This window comes from Ahaetulla prasina, chromosome 1, assembly GCF_028640845.1.
Source record: "Ahaetulla prasina isolate Xishuangbanna chromosome 1, ASM2864084v1, whole genome shotgun sequence".
Classification (NCBI taxonomy): Eukaryota; Metazoa; Chordata; class Lepidosauria; order Squamata; family Colubridae; genus Ahaetulla; species Ahaetulla prasina.
This window is the reverse complement of record NC_080539.1, coordinates 268,309,202-268,327,094: the sequence shown is the minus strand read 5'-3', so window position 1 is coordinate 268,327,094 and position 17,893 is coordinate 268,309,202. Positions and strand designations below refer to the sequence as shown.

At 40.2% G+C, this 17,893-nt stretch overlaps 1 long non-coding RNA gene across 1 annotated transcript in view; it reads right to left on the bottom strand.

Moving 5' to 3' along the window:
• Positions 1-15,778, bottom strand: part of LOC131185756 (uncharacterized) — a 68,831-nt gene extending 53,053 nt beyond the window's left edge. Inside the window, exon 1 of the long non-coding RNA XR_009152224.1 lies at positions 15,550-15,778. This is a non-coding gene — a long non-coding RNA (uncharacterized LOC131185756). The remainder of the gene's footprint in view (positions 1-15,549) is intronic.
• Positions 15,779-17,893: the final 2,115 nt, after the last annotated feature.

Below are 17,893 nucleotides of genomic sequence, written 5' to 3'. Positions count from 1 at the left end.
AAGGCATACATTCCTCAGTGTTGGGGAGCAGGTAAGAAGGCCCCAGCTGCTCTGAGGGCGGGCAAGACACAACAGCCCAACACCCATTGCACTTTCACCCAGGCTGACCCGATGGACTATCTTCCTAGCGGCATACTCTTACAAATTGCTCCACCACCCCGGAAAAGACTTAGGGCATGCAGACGCTCTTAGTAGATGCCCTTTACCAGAGACTATCGAAGACCCGACCTCGGGGACACCCTTCTTGCTAATTGACTCTTTGGACTCTGGCCCAGTCACATCCAAGGAAGTGGCTAGGGCATCTTACAAGGATATTACCATAGGGACTGTAATCGGTTGGGTGCAAAGGGGATGGCCCGCTGCGCCGGGTGAGCATTTCAAAGACTTTGCGAAAAAACCATCGGAACTGTCGGTTCAAGGAGGGTGTCTGTTATGGGGGAATAGGGTGGTTATCCCGGAGAAATTATGCAGAAATGTGTTGGAACTGTTGCATGTGGGCCACCCGGGGATTGTGAGGATGAAGAGCTTAGCAAGGAGTTATGTATGGTGGCCCCTAATGGATAAGGAAATTAGCGACAGGGTAGGGAAATGCCAATCCTGCCAAGAGTCAAGGCCACTACCCCCTACAGCCCCAATTAGAGAGTGGGAGAAACCCCAGGGGCCATGGTCCAGGATTCACATAGATTTTGCCGGGCCATTCCATGGGCAGACCTTTTTAATTGTAGTAGATGCCTACTCAAAATGGTTAGAAATCATCATCATGAAAACCACGATGGCCGAGGCAGTTATCTCAGTCCTGAGGCACCTATTCGTAACACATGGCCTGCCCGACACCCTAGTTTCTGACAACGGCCCGCAATTCACGGCAAACCAGTTTGAGGGGTACTTAGCGGAAGAGGGCATCAGACATGTCCTCTCGGCGCCTTTCCACCCGGCGCCGAACGGACTTGCAGAACGTTTCGTTCGGAGCGCCAAGGAAGCGCTATCTAGGATAAGTCCAGGCGATTGGCAAACCAAAATCGATACCTTCTTGGCAGTCCAACATAGAACCCCCGTGTGACAACTGGCCGCAGCCCAGCGGAACTATTGATGGGCAGGAAACTCAGGTGCCCATTAGACCGACTAAACCCAACCTACACCCCAGATGGGTACAAGGGTATACAAGAAAAAACTAGGGAAATGACAGCGGGTGACCCAGTGTGGGCACACAACTATAGCGAGGGCCCAACATGGTAATATTGGTGTATGATAGTATCTTAGGGGAAAGAAACAAAGAATAAAGACAGCCTAACTTTGTATCACTGGAGAGAATATGAGGAATGGGGAGGAGCGTGAAGCATCTATGTGTGCAAACATCTGGATCAACAAAGGAAAGAATTGGGACTAGTGAGGAAGGAACAATCCTAAAAGACCTAGACTTGTCTTCCCTGAATAGATGGGAAGGGTAAGAAACAGAGAATGACCAGACAGGTCTTATAATGCCATAGTCTGGACCAGTGGTGAAATTCAAAAAAATTCCTTACTGGTTCTGTGGGTGTGGCTTGGTGATCATGTGACTGGGTGGGCACAGCTTGGTGGTCATGTGACCAGGTGGGCGTGGCTGCACAAGTGACTCACACACAATGTAAAAGCAGCTGGACTTCACACAAAATTGCCCTGCAACAAGCAGGAACCTCACGGAGTCACAGAGAGTCAAAAACCAACTATAACTACACAAAATAACACAAAAGCTGCACAACTGACTCACACACAATGCAAAAGCAGCTAGACTTCACACAAAATGGCCCCTGCAACAAGCAGAAACCTCATAGTCAATCAGGAACAGCTGATTGTCTCACACCCGATTGTCGGAACTTTTTTTTAACTTTTTTTTAGCATTTTTTTACTACCAGTTCGGACGAATAGGCAGTAAAAATGCTAAAAAAAGTTTTTAAAAAGTTCCAATGATCACACAGCACAGCTGATTGTCACACAGCTGATTGTTGCACAGCTGATTGTCACTTTTTAAAGCATTTTTTACTACCGGTTCAGGCGAACTGGCCTAAACCGGTTGCATTTCATCCCTGGTCTGGACCAAATACCCAGGCTAACTCCACAGCCAAACCCATGCACTCCAGATTGGAATATCTGAAGTTGACTTAAGAAACAGATAGGAGCAGCATGGGAGACAAGTACCTTAGTCTGCAATGTTAAATTTCATGCCTTGCCTCTTGAACCTTGTCTGTCACAAGGGTAATTAAGATGATTTACTGTCTCTGGAGTTTCTCAGTCATCCAGGTCATAGTTGTCCCAAAGATGCTTTTTCAACTGGGCTTTCTTTGTTTTTTCCTTGAAGATGTTTTGCTTCTCGTCCAAGAAGCTTCTTCAGTTTCTAAGAACTGAAAGAACTGAAGAAGCTTCTTGGATGAGAAGCAAAACATCTTTGAGGGAAAAAACAAAGAAAGCCCAGTTGCCTTTGAAAAGCACTTTTGGAACAAGATGACCTGACCTTGTAATCAATCCTTTGCTTATTCAAGTGCCTCTAAGGAGGATTTGATAGTTCATTGGCAAGAGAGAGGGAAGACCAATGGAGAATGGTCATAAACACTGAAGAACCAAAACATTTTGGAAAAAGATTTCCAGTTTAACTGCATTTTCAGGTAAATGTTAGTGGAGCCAGAGAGAAGGGAGGGTAAATAAAGACTTTACTCTCAAAAATCACCTGACACTCCAATTGTACAAATGCACTGCTGGCAAAGATAATTTTTTATATAGCATTTCCCCAAGAGCATTCCCGAGATATTTCTTTTTCTTTACAACCCACCCTGGCCAGAAAAATATGGCAAATATTTTTCACTAGGTGTTGGATGGCTGACATGTTGTTCCCACAGTATCCCAGAAAGAGGCTCAGTCATGGAATGTCATAGAAGATGCAGAACAGTTGCCAGGCGGTCAGAGGAATTGCTGAAGCTAGTCTTTGTTGTGGCACCAAAACTACTACTTAAGTAAATGCAAACATCTCATGTGTGATGGAAGGATTATATTACTACATCACTGCCTGGTGATGATCCCATGAAATTAGTATTATCTTTCAGGTGTGTCTTTCTTTCCCCCAACAAAAATTAGTTAAATATTTAGGTCCAAAAAAGATTCTCCTTTTAGTTTTGGATCTCCCTCCTTGGGTATGGAGAGGAATGCCATTTCCTGAATGCCACCACTCTGCTAAACAACTAAGTCCCACAACACTGTCAAACTATTTACTAAGACTGTATTACTATTATTCTTCTCATCCTTCCTATTACCTTCTCCTCCCACTTATGACTATAACAATGTTGCTTGTATTTTTATGATTTGTGTTGTTCTGTTTGTTTCCTAGTATGATTTGATTGCTTATTAGTAACCTATGACTATCACTAAGTGTTGTATCTTATGATTCTTGATGAATGTATCTTGTCCTTTTATGTACACTGAGAGCATATGCATCAAAGACAAATTCATTGTGTATCCAATCACACTTGGCCAATACAAATTTCTATTCTATTCTATAAAAGTTCTAGCCTTGAAGATTCTCTGCTACATGCCTCAGAAATCTATATGCAGAAAGCATGTAAAAGAAAGCCTTCTCTAGGAACAGGACTGGAGTAGTGGTGAAATCTGAACCGGTTTGTTGTGACTCCGGCTCCCGAGCCTGCCCTCACGGAGGAAGATGACTCTGAAAGTGATGGGGAGGAGCTGACAAGGCCTCCCTCTCCAGGACCTTCCTTTCTGGCAACGCCTCAGGTTCCAGCTGAAGGCCAGGAGGAAGGCATGTCAGAGCACCCAGTAATAGGGAGTGATGAAAATCAATCTTGGATTGATCCCAGGCAGCGTTGGAGGGAGAGGCATGCGCAGCAAAGGAAGAGGTGTGGAAGGGCCAGAGATTGCTGAGTCACTGAGCCACGCCCACAGGGGATAAAAGTGGGTGGGGTTGCTCTGTAGGCTCTGTGACGGACAAAAACTGCATATTGTGAGTTTCGGATGGGATATTTTTCGGAATTAAGGCTTGGACGTTGTGAATGACTTCTGACTAACCTTTGAACTCTTGGTTGCTCCAGCAACGGACTACAGATATGCTGACTCCTGTTTCTAGAGGTTATAAGAAACTTGGCAGGCATTTGGAAAGTAGCTGCCAGCACTTTTATCTGCTAAAGGGATTCAGGTCGGCTTGTAAAAATAAATTACTGGTAAACGTCGTTTGCTCGTGTGTCTTCCTATGTGAGGTGGGGGGACAGAACATCCTGGTTTGCTGGCTGCGCATGTTCACCGCATGCCAAATGCATGCTGTGCGCATGCATGCGCAGTGTGCACCACACACCAAATGTGAGGTGCGTGCGCATGGGAGCATGCAGTGCACTCCAAAAGGAGGCATGGGGTAAGTAGAACAGCATGTTCGTGTGTGTGTGTGTGTGATCAGCTGTGCCGCACGATCTTTGGAGCCTTTTGTTTTTACTTTTAAAAGCAGGTGAATAGGTTGTAAAAAAAATGCTTTTAAAAGTAAAAAAAAGGCTCTGATGATCGCACACCACAGTTGTGAGTGTCGGAGCCTTTTTTGTACCTTTTAAAAGCATTTTTTTACAACCTATTCACCTGAATAGATTGGAAAAATGCTTTTAAAAGGTAAAAAAAGGCTCTGACAATTGTGCGCCACAGCTGTAATCCTCGGAGCCTTTTTAAAAACTTTTTTAAAGCATTTTTACTACCGGTTCTTCTCATTAATTAATAATTTATAATAAATATTTAGATATCTCTTCATAATTAAAGCAATACAAAGGAATAATCACTTGAATCATCATCATCATCATCTTTTAACGACCCCGTAATCCCTTGCGGGGTGGTATCTGGACAACTGAATGGAACTAGCAGAGAGTTTTAATGGCTGGATACCCTTCCTGTTGCCAATGCGGAGTTTTGTTCAGCAGATATATTCTCAGTGTGCCCAGAGAGAGAAATATCTGTCTCTACCTAGGATCGAACTCACAGCCTCCTGATTGTGAGGCAATAGCTCCACCTTCACTCTAGGCTACTACATCACTCCGAAATAATGACTTGAATGCAGTCCTGGAATTATTAGGTATTCAAAAACAATAAGTTTATGTACTATTTTATGGTTCAGAGGGTACTTGCTCTTTAAATGTAATTTATGTTGATAATCCCAAAGGTGCTTTTTCAAAAGGTACCTGGACTTTCTTTGTTTTTCCTTAAAGATGTTTCATTTCACTTCTTGCCTTTTGAAAAAACACCTTTGGGATAACCATGACCTAGATGACTAAGAATCTCCATAGAAATTAATGTCTATAATGATTAAATTAATTAATGGAGTGCTTGGTTCAATAGACAACTGAACATTTTATTTTATTTATTTATACTTTTATATTTTTTAAGTTATATTTGAGAAATGAGAAATTATTGAGAAATAATTAGGACTACTAGGAAAAAAATGGCCAATTTTTAAAAAAAACTGTTCGGAATGTGTATCATACTCTATTAAATGTCTTGTCTGATGATCTCAACTGAAATTCCAAAATTTGGAATAGTGGTTGAAAGCCTACATGGAAATTCTTTATGAATAAATATGTGGTCATGGTGACTAAAAGATTGTGGAACTCTAATTAGTCATTATTATTGCTAGAAAATAATTTTCCTCTATATGAATCAATATTTCTATTCACCTTAGATTAAGAACCCGAAGAAAGTAAATGCGTATCGTCTAATTTTACAGTGTGAAGTCTTGATTGAGTCATAAATGACTGGATATAATGTCATTTTTTTCTGTTGATGTACTGTGCTAGTTTGAGACGCAAACAGAAGGAATTGCCTTCTTCTCAAGACCGAAACTAATCCATGATGACTTGTGACATTGCAGTCTGCAATTCTCCAAATTATATTGGATTTCAACCCCCACTGTCCTTCCTCTTTGGCTGATAGGGCTCCTAGGTTTTGCCATTCAGCAACATCTGGAAAATCACAAATTATCAATCACAAATTCCAATTAAATGCTGGTACAATCAGTGAAACTATTAGCAATTCATAGCTATCTCTTGCAAAACATGGTTGGACTTTTGCAACGCACTGAAGACTTGACTGTTTCCCTAGCCAGGCATTTGGGTCAGGTGGGTAGATGAGCAAATATCCACATATCCTAGATCAGGGATGTCAAACTCATGGCGTCATGGCGGTGTCACATGACGTATCGGGACTTTTTTCCTCTTCACTAAAAGGGACATTCTAAAACTGAGTAAAGCATTGGTGGTTGACTGATACAATTTGATACATAGACATCTGGTACAATAGATAGTTTTGTCATATGGGTCATGTAGTCATTGTGCCAATGATACCAGCTGTACAATTTTATTGGACTTTTGCAAACTATACAATTTATGTCTTTCATGCAAAAAAATAATATTGTGCATGGTATCACTCGTCCCTCACTTTGTGACTGTCACTTTGTGACTTTGTGACTATATAAATAATTGTTGATAAGTAATATGTATATAATGGGACACAATGGCTCAGTGGCTAAGACGCCGAGCTTGTCAACTGAAAGGTTGGCAGTTCAGCGGTTCAAATCCCTAGTGCCGCGTAATGGGGTGAGCTCCCATTACTTTTTCCCAGCTTCTGCCAACCTAGCAGTTCAAAAGCAAGTAAAAAATGCAAATAGAAAAATAAGGACCACCTTTGGTAGGAAGGTAACAGCATTACGCCTTTGGTGTTTAGTCATGCTGGCCACATGACCACAGAGACATCTTCAGACAGCGCTGGCTCTTCAGCTTTGAAACGGAGATGAGCACCGCCCCCTAGAGTCGGGAACGACTAGCACATATGTGTGAGGGGAACCTTCACTTTTACCTTTAACTTGCATATATAAATTAGATTTGCAACATTATGTTACAAATCCAAGTTGCATACTCAGATCAACTGGATATAAGGATGACAAAATATGAGAAAAGGATATCCAATTGGGCAGGCATACAATTAATCTTTTTTCCAAAGGTAAGAAAACAGGTGAAATTATGAACTCTTTCAATTTAAAATCTTAATCTTTAACAGAATAGTACAACCTTTTAAACAATGGAAGACTAACCTAATTTTTTTTTCTTGGATACTTTCATAATGCAGAGTCCACCCTCTTCTTATATTGCAAGAACTATAAATAGAAGTAATATTTTAGAAAAAGCCCTTTATCCTTCAGGCACCAAATGCAAACAAATACCATTTTGAGTGGAAACGTTACATAATCCAGAGATTAAAAGAAATCTTGAATGTAATTAGACTAGCTCTGATTTTCTTAATTCCATGGCCAGTTATGAGGTCAAAGCATAGAGCACAGTCCAAAATAAGCATTTAATTTTAGTGCATCTTTTTAAAAATAATGTGTACCATACTCGTATATATAAAATTGCTATGAAGTTATGAAAACTTATATCTAGCTATAAACTAAACGTATTACTGATTACTAACTTTAAAACAATTAAACTTAGAACATGTGAAATGTTATGAAAACTTATCATTATATTAGCCTATGAAAATCACTACAAATTAAAGAGTAACACTATGACTTAATTTGGGAACTACTTCCTCCAGCTCATGGCAACCTTGGGCATTGTTTAGTTATAATTGAATACTATTGAATACAATACTTATTATTAGAATATTCAACTGAGTCAAGGCGAAAGGAAGATCTAGGTCTGTATAATTTTTGCTCAGTCGTGAAGTGTATGGGACTTTGGTCTCTATCTTTCTCTCTTAATAGAATTGGTGTGTGGATAAAATGCTGCTGTGAGATTGGAGGAAAAATGCTGTTGATGAATTTTGACCATGTGGGAAGACCAGTGAAGCAGACCTAGATGAGAACTTCTTAAATGAAGTGGGACCAGATTCATACAAGAAAAATGGATCTCTCCATTATGTTGCCTCGTGTTTTAAAGATAACCACTGAACCGTAACTACCAGCTGTTCCTTTAGGTTCATCTAGAACAGTAAAACAAAATTGACAAAGCTTAACTGTGCATTGAAATTCTTATCAGGCAATAAACAGCCTTTAATTTTCATGGTGTTCCTTGAAACCAATTTATTCATCTTTCCCCAGCCTCTAGATGTATCCTCCAGATACTGTACATAAGACAACTCATACAAGTCAATTTGTGACACCGTGTGACACAAATTGTCTACTTGATACTAGCACCACTACCTGGTACTAATCCAGTACCTTTCCTTGACAAGAATTACAATTCTTAGGGCTGAGAGAGAGTGAGGTGACCCAGCTGGCTTTGTGGCTAAGACAGACTATAATACACTGACTACTACTTTCGAGCCAAGTGGCTTAACCACTACACCAAAACTGGCTCTACTCCTTATCTGCCTCGGGTCTTTTTTTTGCAAGTCAGAAAACTCCAAATATTGTAAATTTTCCTCATTGAGTCCATTTTTCAGCCTCTTGAATTCTTCGAGTTGTCTGTTTGTGTATCTTTTACATCTCTATAATTTGTTAAAAAAAATGGTGGCTAGAAGTGTATATTGTGTTCTATATTTAGTTCTATTAGATTTAAGTAAAGACATTACAGTGTTGGTAGCTTAATTTTCTTTTCCTTTTCTCATGATGCCCAGCTAGAAATTTGCCTTTTTTCACAACAGCCTCACTGGGTCAAAGTGTTCTTGGTTGGAACAGATCTTTTGATCTACAGCACAAAGGATGGACATTCCATTCTGACGACAGATGCAATATAATGCCAGTAAAATAGAGGGTGTCATCCCCCGCTAACATTTGAATGAATAGCATTATGCAAGGCATATTTTTATAACTCCCTTCTGGATCCATTTCTTAAAGGCATGTCCGTCACCATCATTGCATCATGGTCTTTGGAGAGCTGTTTTTGGCTTTCTATAACTTTTGGATGTAATTTTATCTTATTCTCTTATGCCAAAGATCAGCCAATAGCAGCTGGCAGAAAAGCTGTTTAATCTCTCGGAGGAGTCAGGTTAAAGTCCATGACTTGCATCCTTCCTTAGGAAAATGCCTTAAAACAATAGCGCTGGCTTCAAATTGTCCCATCCAACAGGTACACTTTTGCCATGCAAAACACTGTATATTGTTTCTTGGGCCCTCTTTGCTTTTTTTTTTTCCCCTGCAGAAGGAGATGCTGCTCACTTGGCCCTATTCATGCTGTCATTTCTTTTCTCCGTTCAGTCACCTGACCTGTGCTTCTGTAAGATTACAGTCACATGACCAGGGGCATAACACATCACTGCTAAGTAATTGTTTGCTTTTCCCAGGAAGATGCTCCTTGAATCTGAAGTATTCTGCAGAGCTTCATGACATCAGCAAACCTCTCCCCATGGTCCTGGCTTAGCAATCAGTGTTTTGGTGGTGTCTTCTATGCCAGGGTTCTCCAACCTTGGTCCCTTTAAGACTTGTGGACTTCAACTCCCAGAATCTCTCAGCCAGCAAAGCTGGCTGAGGAACTCTAGGAGTTGAAGTCCACAAGTCTTAAAGGGACCAAGGTTGGAGACCCCTGTTCTATACAGGTAGTTCTTGACTATAAACACAATGGAAGCCAAAATTTATGTTGCTAAGCATGAAATTTGTTAAGTGAAATTTTCCCCATTTTATGATTTTTCTTGCCACAGTTGTTAAGAGATTCACTGCAGTTGTTAAATTAGTAACATGGTTGTTAAGTGAATCTGGTTTCCCCATTGACTTTGCCTGTCAGAAGGTCGCAAAAAGGAATCACATGACCCTGGGACACTGCAACGGTCATAAATATGAGTCAGTTGCCACGTGGCCATGGGGATGCTGCAATGGTCGTAAGGGTGAAAAACGGTCATAAGTCACCTTTTCAGTACCGTTGTAACTTTGAATGGTCATGCTATTAACTGTTGTAAGTCGAGGAGTACCTGTATTGCCAGGACTTGGCAGTAATGTATGTAATACTTCGAAATGTCAAAAGCTTCTTCCCATGGGGAGAAGCTACTGAATATGATCTGCAAAAGAATGTCATCAAATGCCTTGATGAAACACTTACTTCATTTTTAGATATACATGCTCTGACATTGTACATTAATTGTACATTGTACATTAATTGTACATTGTATATTAATTGTACATTGACATTGTACATCAATCCTACTATCAGGAATATTTATCAGCATTTGGACCTCGTAAGCTGCAGAAAAGAAAAAGGGTTTATAAGCAGATTTTTTTTTAAATTTGCATTTATATCCCGCCCTTCTCCGAAGACTCAGGGCGGCTTACACTATGTTAGCAATAGTCTTCATCCTATTTGTATATTTATATACAAAGTCAACTTATTGCCCCCAACAATCTCCTCATTTTCAAGGTCCTCATTTTACCTACCTTATAAAGGATGGAAGGCTGAGTCAACCTTGGGCCTGGTGGGACTAGAACCTGCAGTAATTGCAGGCAGCTGTGTTAATAACAGACTGTCTTACCAGTCTGAGCCACAGAGGCCCAAGATGGAAGAGGGGAAACTCCTTTCAGCCCTTCTTCCTCAGTGGGAGGTCCAAAATTCACACCATGGTTACATCCATGCAGTTGAACCATGTAGCTCCTCCCCTTTGTTCTTGCCCCTTTTATACATGTATCAACATTGTACACACACATACACACACACACACACATATGCACAAACACCCACCCACAGAGACTTCAGTCATGATGTGAGATCTTGGGGTTTTTTTAACGCAAATCCATTTGGAGGGTAATGTGACATATAAACTAGGAAATGTGTGTGTTTTCCTTCCGGCAACTGTTATAAAAAGGTAACTGAGAAAAATTCCTCACAAATAATTACTTTTGCATGTGTAGTTCTCCCTCTTCCAATTACTTCCTTCAAAATCCTGTAAAAGGAAAACCTGAATGTTGACAAACACGTTTCTTCAACTAAGAGTTGGAGAAGTCCACAATCACATGTCCACCATGAAATTATCTTTTTGACCATCTCTGCTCAGAAAAAGACAAAAAGACTCTTTAAAGTCTTGCATTCTTTAGATTGAAGTTACCGTTTCCCAGGGACAAACATGGATGGAAAAAATTATCTGACCTCTGTTCAACTTAAGTATATTTTGCACAATATACTTACGCCATAAGTGAGCTTATGGCTACCAACAATCTTTCCTCTTTGTTGTGCAACAGAGACAATTAATACATGCTCTTTAATGTGAACCCTGAAAGGGAACAGTGGCTCAATTCCTCTTTCTTTGTAAATCCCAATTAAAAAAATATTTTTCATAGCTAGATTACATATTTTTCTTGCCTTCTTGAGTCCTCAGATTTCTTGTTTGAACACCATTAATCCACATTGACATGGTTCATTCACTGCGCCTATATATCAGCATTAAGTTTAACTCTAGCAGATGAGTAAATACATGAATTCGCATGAACGTGTATCTATTTCGGTCTCTCAGCTTTTGTTAGCTGTCTTCTGAAAGCTCATTACCTCTTTAGGCTGATTTTCCAAACCTAATACATCATTCCAGTGTTATTTGCTGATATATCTGAGCTAATCCATATGTGACATGATACCTTCACCACAACAATTTATTTTTTGTTAAATGAACCGTTTCAATACACTGTTTTGATTTGGAAAATTAAGAACCCAACAAATCATCTAAAAACCTGCAGGACTCATAATTACTTAGTGAACTATTAATTATATTAAGGCTGGAATTAGCAAATAACTAAAAATGCTGCACAGAAATATGAAAATCCAGATTGTCTAGTTCATCTTTCAATTATTTCTGAAGCCAGGAGCAGTTCTACCATTTGGCTGCATAACGTGGTTCCCTTAGACGAAAAATTTTGGAAATTATGAAAGGGTAGATAATTATTAGTTATTTACTTTTTATTCCTGAATTTCTCCCTCATGTGAAAATCCCATACCAATGCTCTGCAGACGAGTCCTATGGACTTGGATTTTAGTGTGTAAGAGTTGCCGTATGCCAAGTTCTCTGTTTTTCACAATTCTGACATAAGATCCACCTTTCCCTTCCCTGTCAGGGTTGAAGCAAAAAAGAAGGCCTCACGCTTGAATTTTTTTTTATTTGAATTTATATCCCGCCCTTCTCCGAAGACTCAGGGCGGCTTACACTATGTTAAGCAATAGTCTTCATCCATTTGTATACTATAAAGGATGGAAGGATGGAAGGCTGAGTCAACCTTGGGCCTGGTGGGACTTGAACTTGCAGTAATTGCAAGCAGCTGTGTTAATAACAGACAGACTTAGTCTGCTGAGCCACCAGGGGCCCTTGAATCAGGCTGAATACCTGCCATTCTCCTCCTGGTCCTCTTTTCTGATAGCAGCAGTGCTGACCCTCACTGTCTAGTCATACTGTATCTTCCAAAGTGTCTCTGTGAGGGCATCTTCAAATCAACACTAGGCATTGTTCTGCAAGTAAGGCAGCTGGCCAGCTGTTCCTCATATTCTTACATTGTACATCATAAAACTGATGTTCCCGGCAGCAGATCCAGATGGTAACAAGTTGAGACTTGTCCCAATTTATCAGTGGGCAACTCTTATCTTTGCTTCTATCACATGATAGTATTCGGGATTTGAACATGTACTTGGTATATGCTTTTTGAAACATAAAAAAATTGTTCATTTTAAAATAATAAGCCATCTTCTCTATTTACACCCTAACAATGATAAAATCAGCAAAAATAACATGCTATTGATAGACTTTCCCAAAATATTGATTAATTCTTTCAAAACATTTTGCTGCTTAGTTTCCAAAAATTCTTCATCGTTTCATAGGAACCTGAACACCGTCAACATCTTTTTCTTATTCATTCTTATACTTGTTGAAAATAATTTGTGTTTCTCCAAGATTTGAAGGGGACACTGTTTCACTCTTTTCTTATGACAATAAGAGTATGCTTGATTTGATTTTCAAGACATCTGTGTAGACTTCCCTTCCATTTCCTATTAGTCCCAATAACCTTGCTGATGTTTCTGGAAAATATGACAGTCCCTGGAAAGGCATTGAGGAGACAAAGAGGACACCAAGAAATGAGACTCAAAGATTGCTAAATCTTTGATTCTGCCATAGGATTCTTCCACTGGATTTGAGCCCCTCCCCCCTCCATCAGCTGCTTTAGATTCCGTCCATTCTATTGCCATCTAAACTTCAGTAACAAAAGCATTTCATTGGAAATACTGGAGTGTCATGTTTTGTCATCGATCTTTTGGATATGGTTTCAAAATGGATGCCAGACTGAGAACTATATATATATAAAAAAGACCAAAGTTATTGATTACTACTGTAAAGAGAGATTTGGAAGCTTAACCTTAGTTTTTTGTTGTTGTTTTGTTCCTCCAAGATGCTTTAACAGTGGGCAGGAAGTGACAGCTATACTCAGAGAACCACGTTTTGTCATACTCCATAGTATGACAAAATACAAATACTATTAGTTAAGTTGGCATTGCTTTGATGGGACTTGTTTTGAAAATATGTCAAACAATTTCTTTAAGGAAAAAAACGAACCAAATTGTATTTTATCAGGCAACAATTCTTCAAATTCAATAGGCCAGAAAAACGGGTTTATAATGTGAGATATAACAATTGAATTCTAATACGGGATCAATCAGAGATATTATCGCAAATGGCCAGATAAAATGTTTGCCTAGAGGATAAACAAAGCAAGATCTATTCTATCATTGATTTCCCTAAAGAGGAATAGTTAGCTAGAAAAGCCTTATTGAATATATTTCATTTCAAGCTAATAATGAACCTTCTGGTAGCTAGAGGCACTGCTGTAAAACCTGATGTTAGTGCTTAACAAATGGCAGATTAAACAGGATTTTCTCACTGTTGTAACAGTGCCCTCTGGTGGCTAATAAGAATCTGAATGTTTGCTTTTGCTGGTATGTGCAAATAAAACGAACCCAACACAAGGACAGGAAATGTGCCCTCCAGAGAACTTATTTCTGTGGGCTGCCAAAAGCATACAGACAAAACCCCTCATATTAAGGTGGTCCAGAATGTTAACTATCTGTATGTAATGAAAGGAAGGGAAAGTGCAAATAACTTAATGTGACAAATGTGGTGTAACTATAATGGCATCTCCATGTGATCATCTTTCAGAAAGAGGACAACTCTGCCTGACTGCTTATGCGTAACTTGAGAAAATGAACAGATTCCAGTCTGGCAATGCTGACATTCTGTCCCGAACATTAGAAGAGAATCCAAAGCCTTCTTCCAAAGCAAGACTGGTCCAGCATTTCTAAGCGCTGATTGCTCTGCTGGAATCGGTTCCAAACTTAGTGTCTCTATGGAGAACATTTCCTTCTGCGAATTGGTTGGGTAACCTTGGCCACCTTTCTTTTATTTCCCTTTAAAATTTTGGAGAAAATGGGGTCCTTCATCAAAAGCCCCATGCTACTCCAGTTCAGCTGACCCATGAGCTAGGTTATCTATCTATCTATCTATCTATCTATCTATCTATCTATCTATCTATCTATCTATCTATCTATCTATCTATCAATCATTTATCTAATCTATCATCTATCTATCTATCTATCTATCTATCTATCTATCTATCTACCTATCTATCTATCTAATCATCTATCTACAGTATCTAATCTATTATCTACCATCATCTATCTAATCTATCATCTAACATCATCTATCTATCACGTGTCTGTTTGTCTGTCCTATCTATCTGTTTGTCTGTCTGTCTGTCTGTCTGTCTAGTCATTCCATAGTTTTAATCTATCAATTATTTTGTAGGTTTGGGCTGAATACATCCCATAAAAACATCCATTATTTGAGTAACCATCTCAATTCATTGAGCAAATGATGTTATATAGATACTAATGCAGTATTTTTTCCCACTTAAGAAAAAAATTATCCACTTATATCATATAGATTGTGGAATAGTGAGATTTATTCCTAGATAAAAAAGGACACAGATTTATTAGAATATTACATTACCTAATATTCTCAGTGATATTTAATATTTGAATAAATATGCAAAGAATGACACTTCCTGGATTTATTGCTAGTTTTTTTTTTCTTTACTTATCCCAATCAAAATATTGAAAATTAATCAAAATATTAAACTGAATACTGTGCTGTTAGGCGTAGTAGCTGCACCAATGCCTTGCCAACCACCATAGACAGTGGAGTGGGGAGGGCAGGGACATCAAGGAAAATGACAAACTTGCATAGCAAAGCCACCATAGACCTAGCTTGGGTTCCATAGATCTGGCTTGGATGACTCCTAATATAGGCAGAAACCCTAAAGCTTCAAACAGAATGTGGAGTCATCAAACTAGTGCATAAGGAATAAGCAACTCAAAAATTTGTTTTCATTATTTTTCTTTGCTCCCGATATTTACTACAATGTTTTCTTGTATATTTTTTTGTAAGCCTCCTTCTCCTCCTCCTCCTCCTCCTCCTCCTCCTCCTCCTCCTCCTCCTCCTCCTCCTCCTCCTCCTCCTCCTCCTCCTCCTCCTCCTCCTCCTCCTCCTCCTCCTTTCCACAGCTTCCTCCACTCCAAAGACCATGGACATTACCTGAATTAGATAGCAATCCCTGCAGGTAAGGAGTGTGACAAGCCAAGCAGCAGGAGCTAGACCAACATACTTGGAAATGAGTTTTCATGATGGTGTGGGTTGTTCGTCCTCCCATTTGTTTGTTTGGATGATGAGGGGCATTAACCCCCTCATCTTCAGTTCCTGGAAATTCTTGTTTGGCATCACTAGGAATTTCAGAGGAGTTGTGTCACCCACTATGTCTTCACCCTTAAAAGAATACTGCCAACCACATCCCTCTGAGAATCAATCAAGGAGAGACCTTTTGAGAGAGAGAAATGGAACAACTTAATAATCAGTTACTGGAAACAAAACCAAAGTAGCTGCATTATACCTCTTTCAAGAATGTTGACTACCAGCAAGTTTTTAGGTTTTGTGAGGTCTCTTTTCTGTTACATGCTCAGCCACTAAGGAGCTACTTATCAGTATAACTGCAACATTTCATACCTTCTCATATGAAGGTATTTTCATGATTCATGGTTCAAACTTTAGTTATGAACTATGACTGAAACAACCACAACAAAATCCAGGGAGCACAAACTCTGTATGGAAACACACCACAAAAGAGTATTTAATCTGAATATACGTGTATTGGGTTTGCTCGAGTCATACCTTCATATCTGTTGCTAAGTGAATCAATGTCTGTGTGATACCTCAGAGTTATTCAAAACCCCCATGTTGACTAAATGTCAGAGGTTGTTAATTTAAAAAGAGTTCAGGGCTTTTTCCTGGGCCCAGGAATAACAGCTAGCATGACTTCATTTCATGCTCATAATCCATCATAATCATGAATTATTAGGAATTTGTGATTTTTTTTCTCTAGTGCCAATTATGTTGTAGAAAGACTTGGATTAATTATTACAATCTTGATTGTACTTGCTCACCATGGCAAGTAATATCCTCAACATTTGGTAGAACTCAGGTATCCTATCCAACTACCGTGTTTCCCTGAAAATAAGACATCCCTGATAATAAGCCCTCCCTATAAAATAAACCCTCCTCCGAATATAAGCCCTTTGCTGAAAATAAGCCCTCCCCAAAAATATTTAAACACATGCACAGCCAGTCCCCACCATTTCCTCTGGTTAGGGTTAGGGAAACAGAGCTGGAAATCAGGTAAGATGGCAAGAGGAGCCTCGTCTTGTTCCATATACCCCAAAATTATAAGACCTCCCCAAAAATAAGGCCAAGTGCTTATTTTGGGGTTCAAAAAAAATATAAGACAGGGTCTTATTTTCGGGAAAACATGGTAACCTAGAGGACTACATAGGACAAAATGGTGGTCACACTATTGAGAGCAATACTTTTATATCTACAGTATTTAAACACAGAGGGCATTTATTTCTTCCATGAATGCTCCCTTATAGTCAGCGCAACCGGACCGACCCGTCCGGTTTGACTGGGGTGACTATAGGGTCTCCCACTTAGCATGGTCAACTGGCACTAGAATTCCCTGGTTTACTAGCTTGTCCAGTTCGGTCAATCCTGGGCTTTAGGGCTGAACGGGACCCTCCTAGCCTTTAGGCGGATAGGGGCAACTTGGGGTCTAAGTTAAAAGAGATAGGGGTCCCGTGTACTTGCCCAGGCAGTCTCTGAAAACGTCCCCAAATTCTTTCACGAGTGCGTCTTTGAGGGCGACTTCGTTTCTGAAGATTCCAGTCACTCCCATGCCCAATGCTCGGAACCAGTCCAGTCCCAACAAGCTTGGCAGGGTCCCATCGACGATGGTGATGGGCAGAGTTTTCTTGTATTGTCCATACTCGGCGTGGACGGACGTTACCCCTCGAACAGGGATGCGATTCCTTGGTAGTCTTGTACCTTTAATTTCTGTGGTTTCAGCTTGCGCTTTGCGATGGCGGGTAAGGCTTTCACGAGTGTCCCAGGACATGATCGTGATCGCTGAGCCGGTGTCCACCTCCAATCGCACGGCACCCCTCAATCTTTGCTTTGTAAAGATTTTTTCTCTAAGCGTGTTGATGCGTGACCCACTCTCACGACAGTCTGATTCAACTTCGCCTTTTTAAACTGACCAATCACGGGCCGCTTCGCGTTCCAGCGCTCTGATTGGTCGGTTTGAATTTTGGCGGGAAGGTTGGGGTGCTCGACAGACCTGTGCTAGGTGCCCTTCCTTTCGCGCGCCGACAAGTTGCATCCTTAAATTTGCATTGTTGTCGTTGGTGTTGCCCTCCGCAACTCGCGCAGTCACCCGGTCTTCTTTCTCCGGCCTCCCGGTGTGGAAGACTCCTTCCTCTCCTCACCGTCCGACTCGGCCTGGACCTCTTCATTGTGGACGGGGTTGATTTGCACCAACCGTTGGTGCGACCTG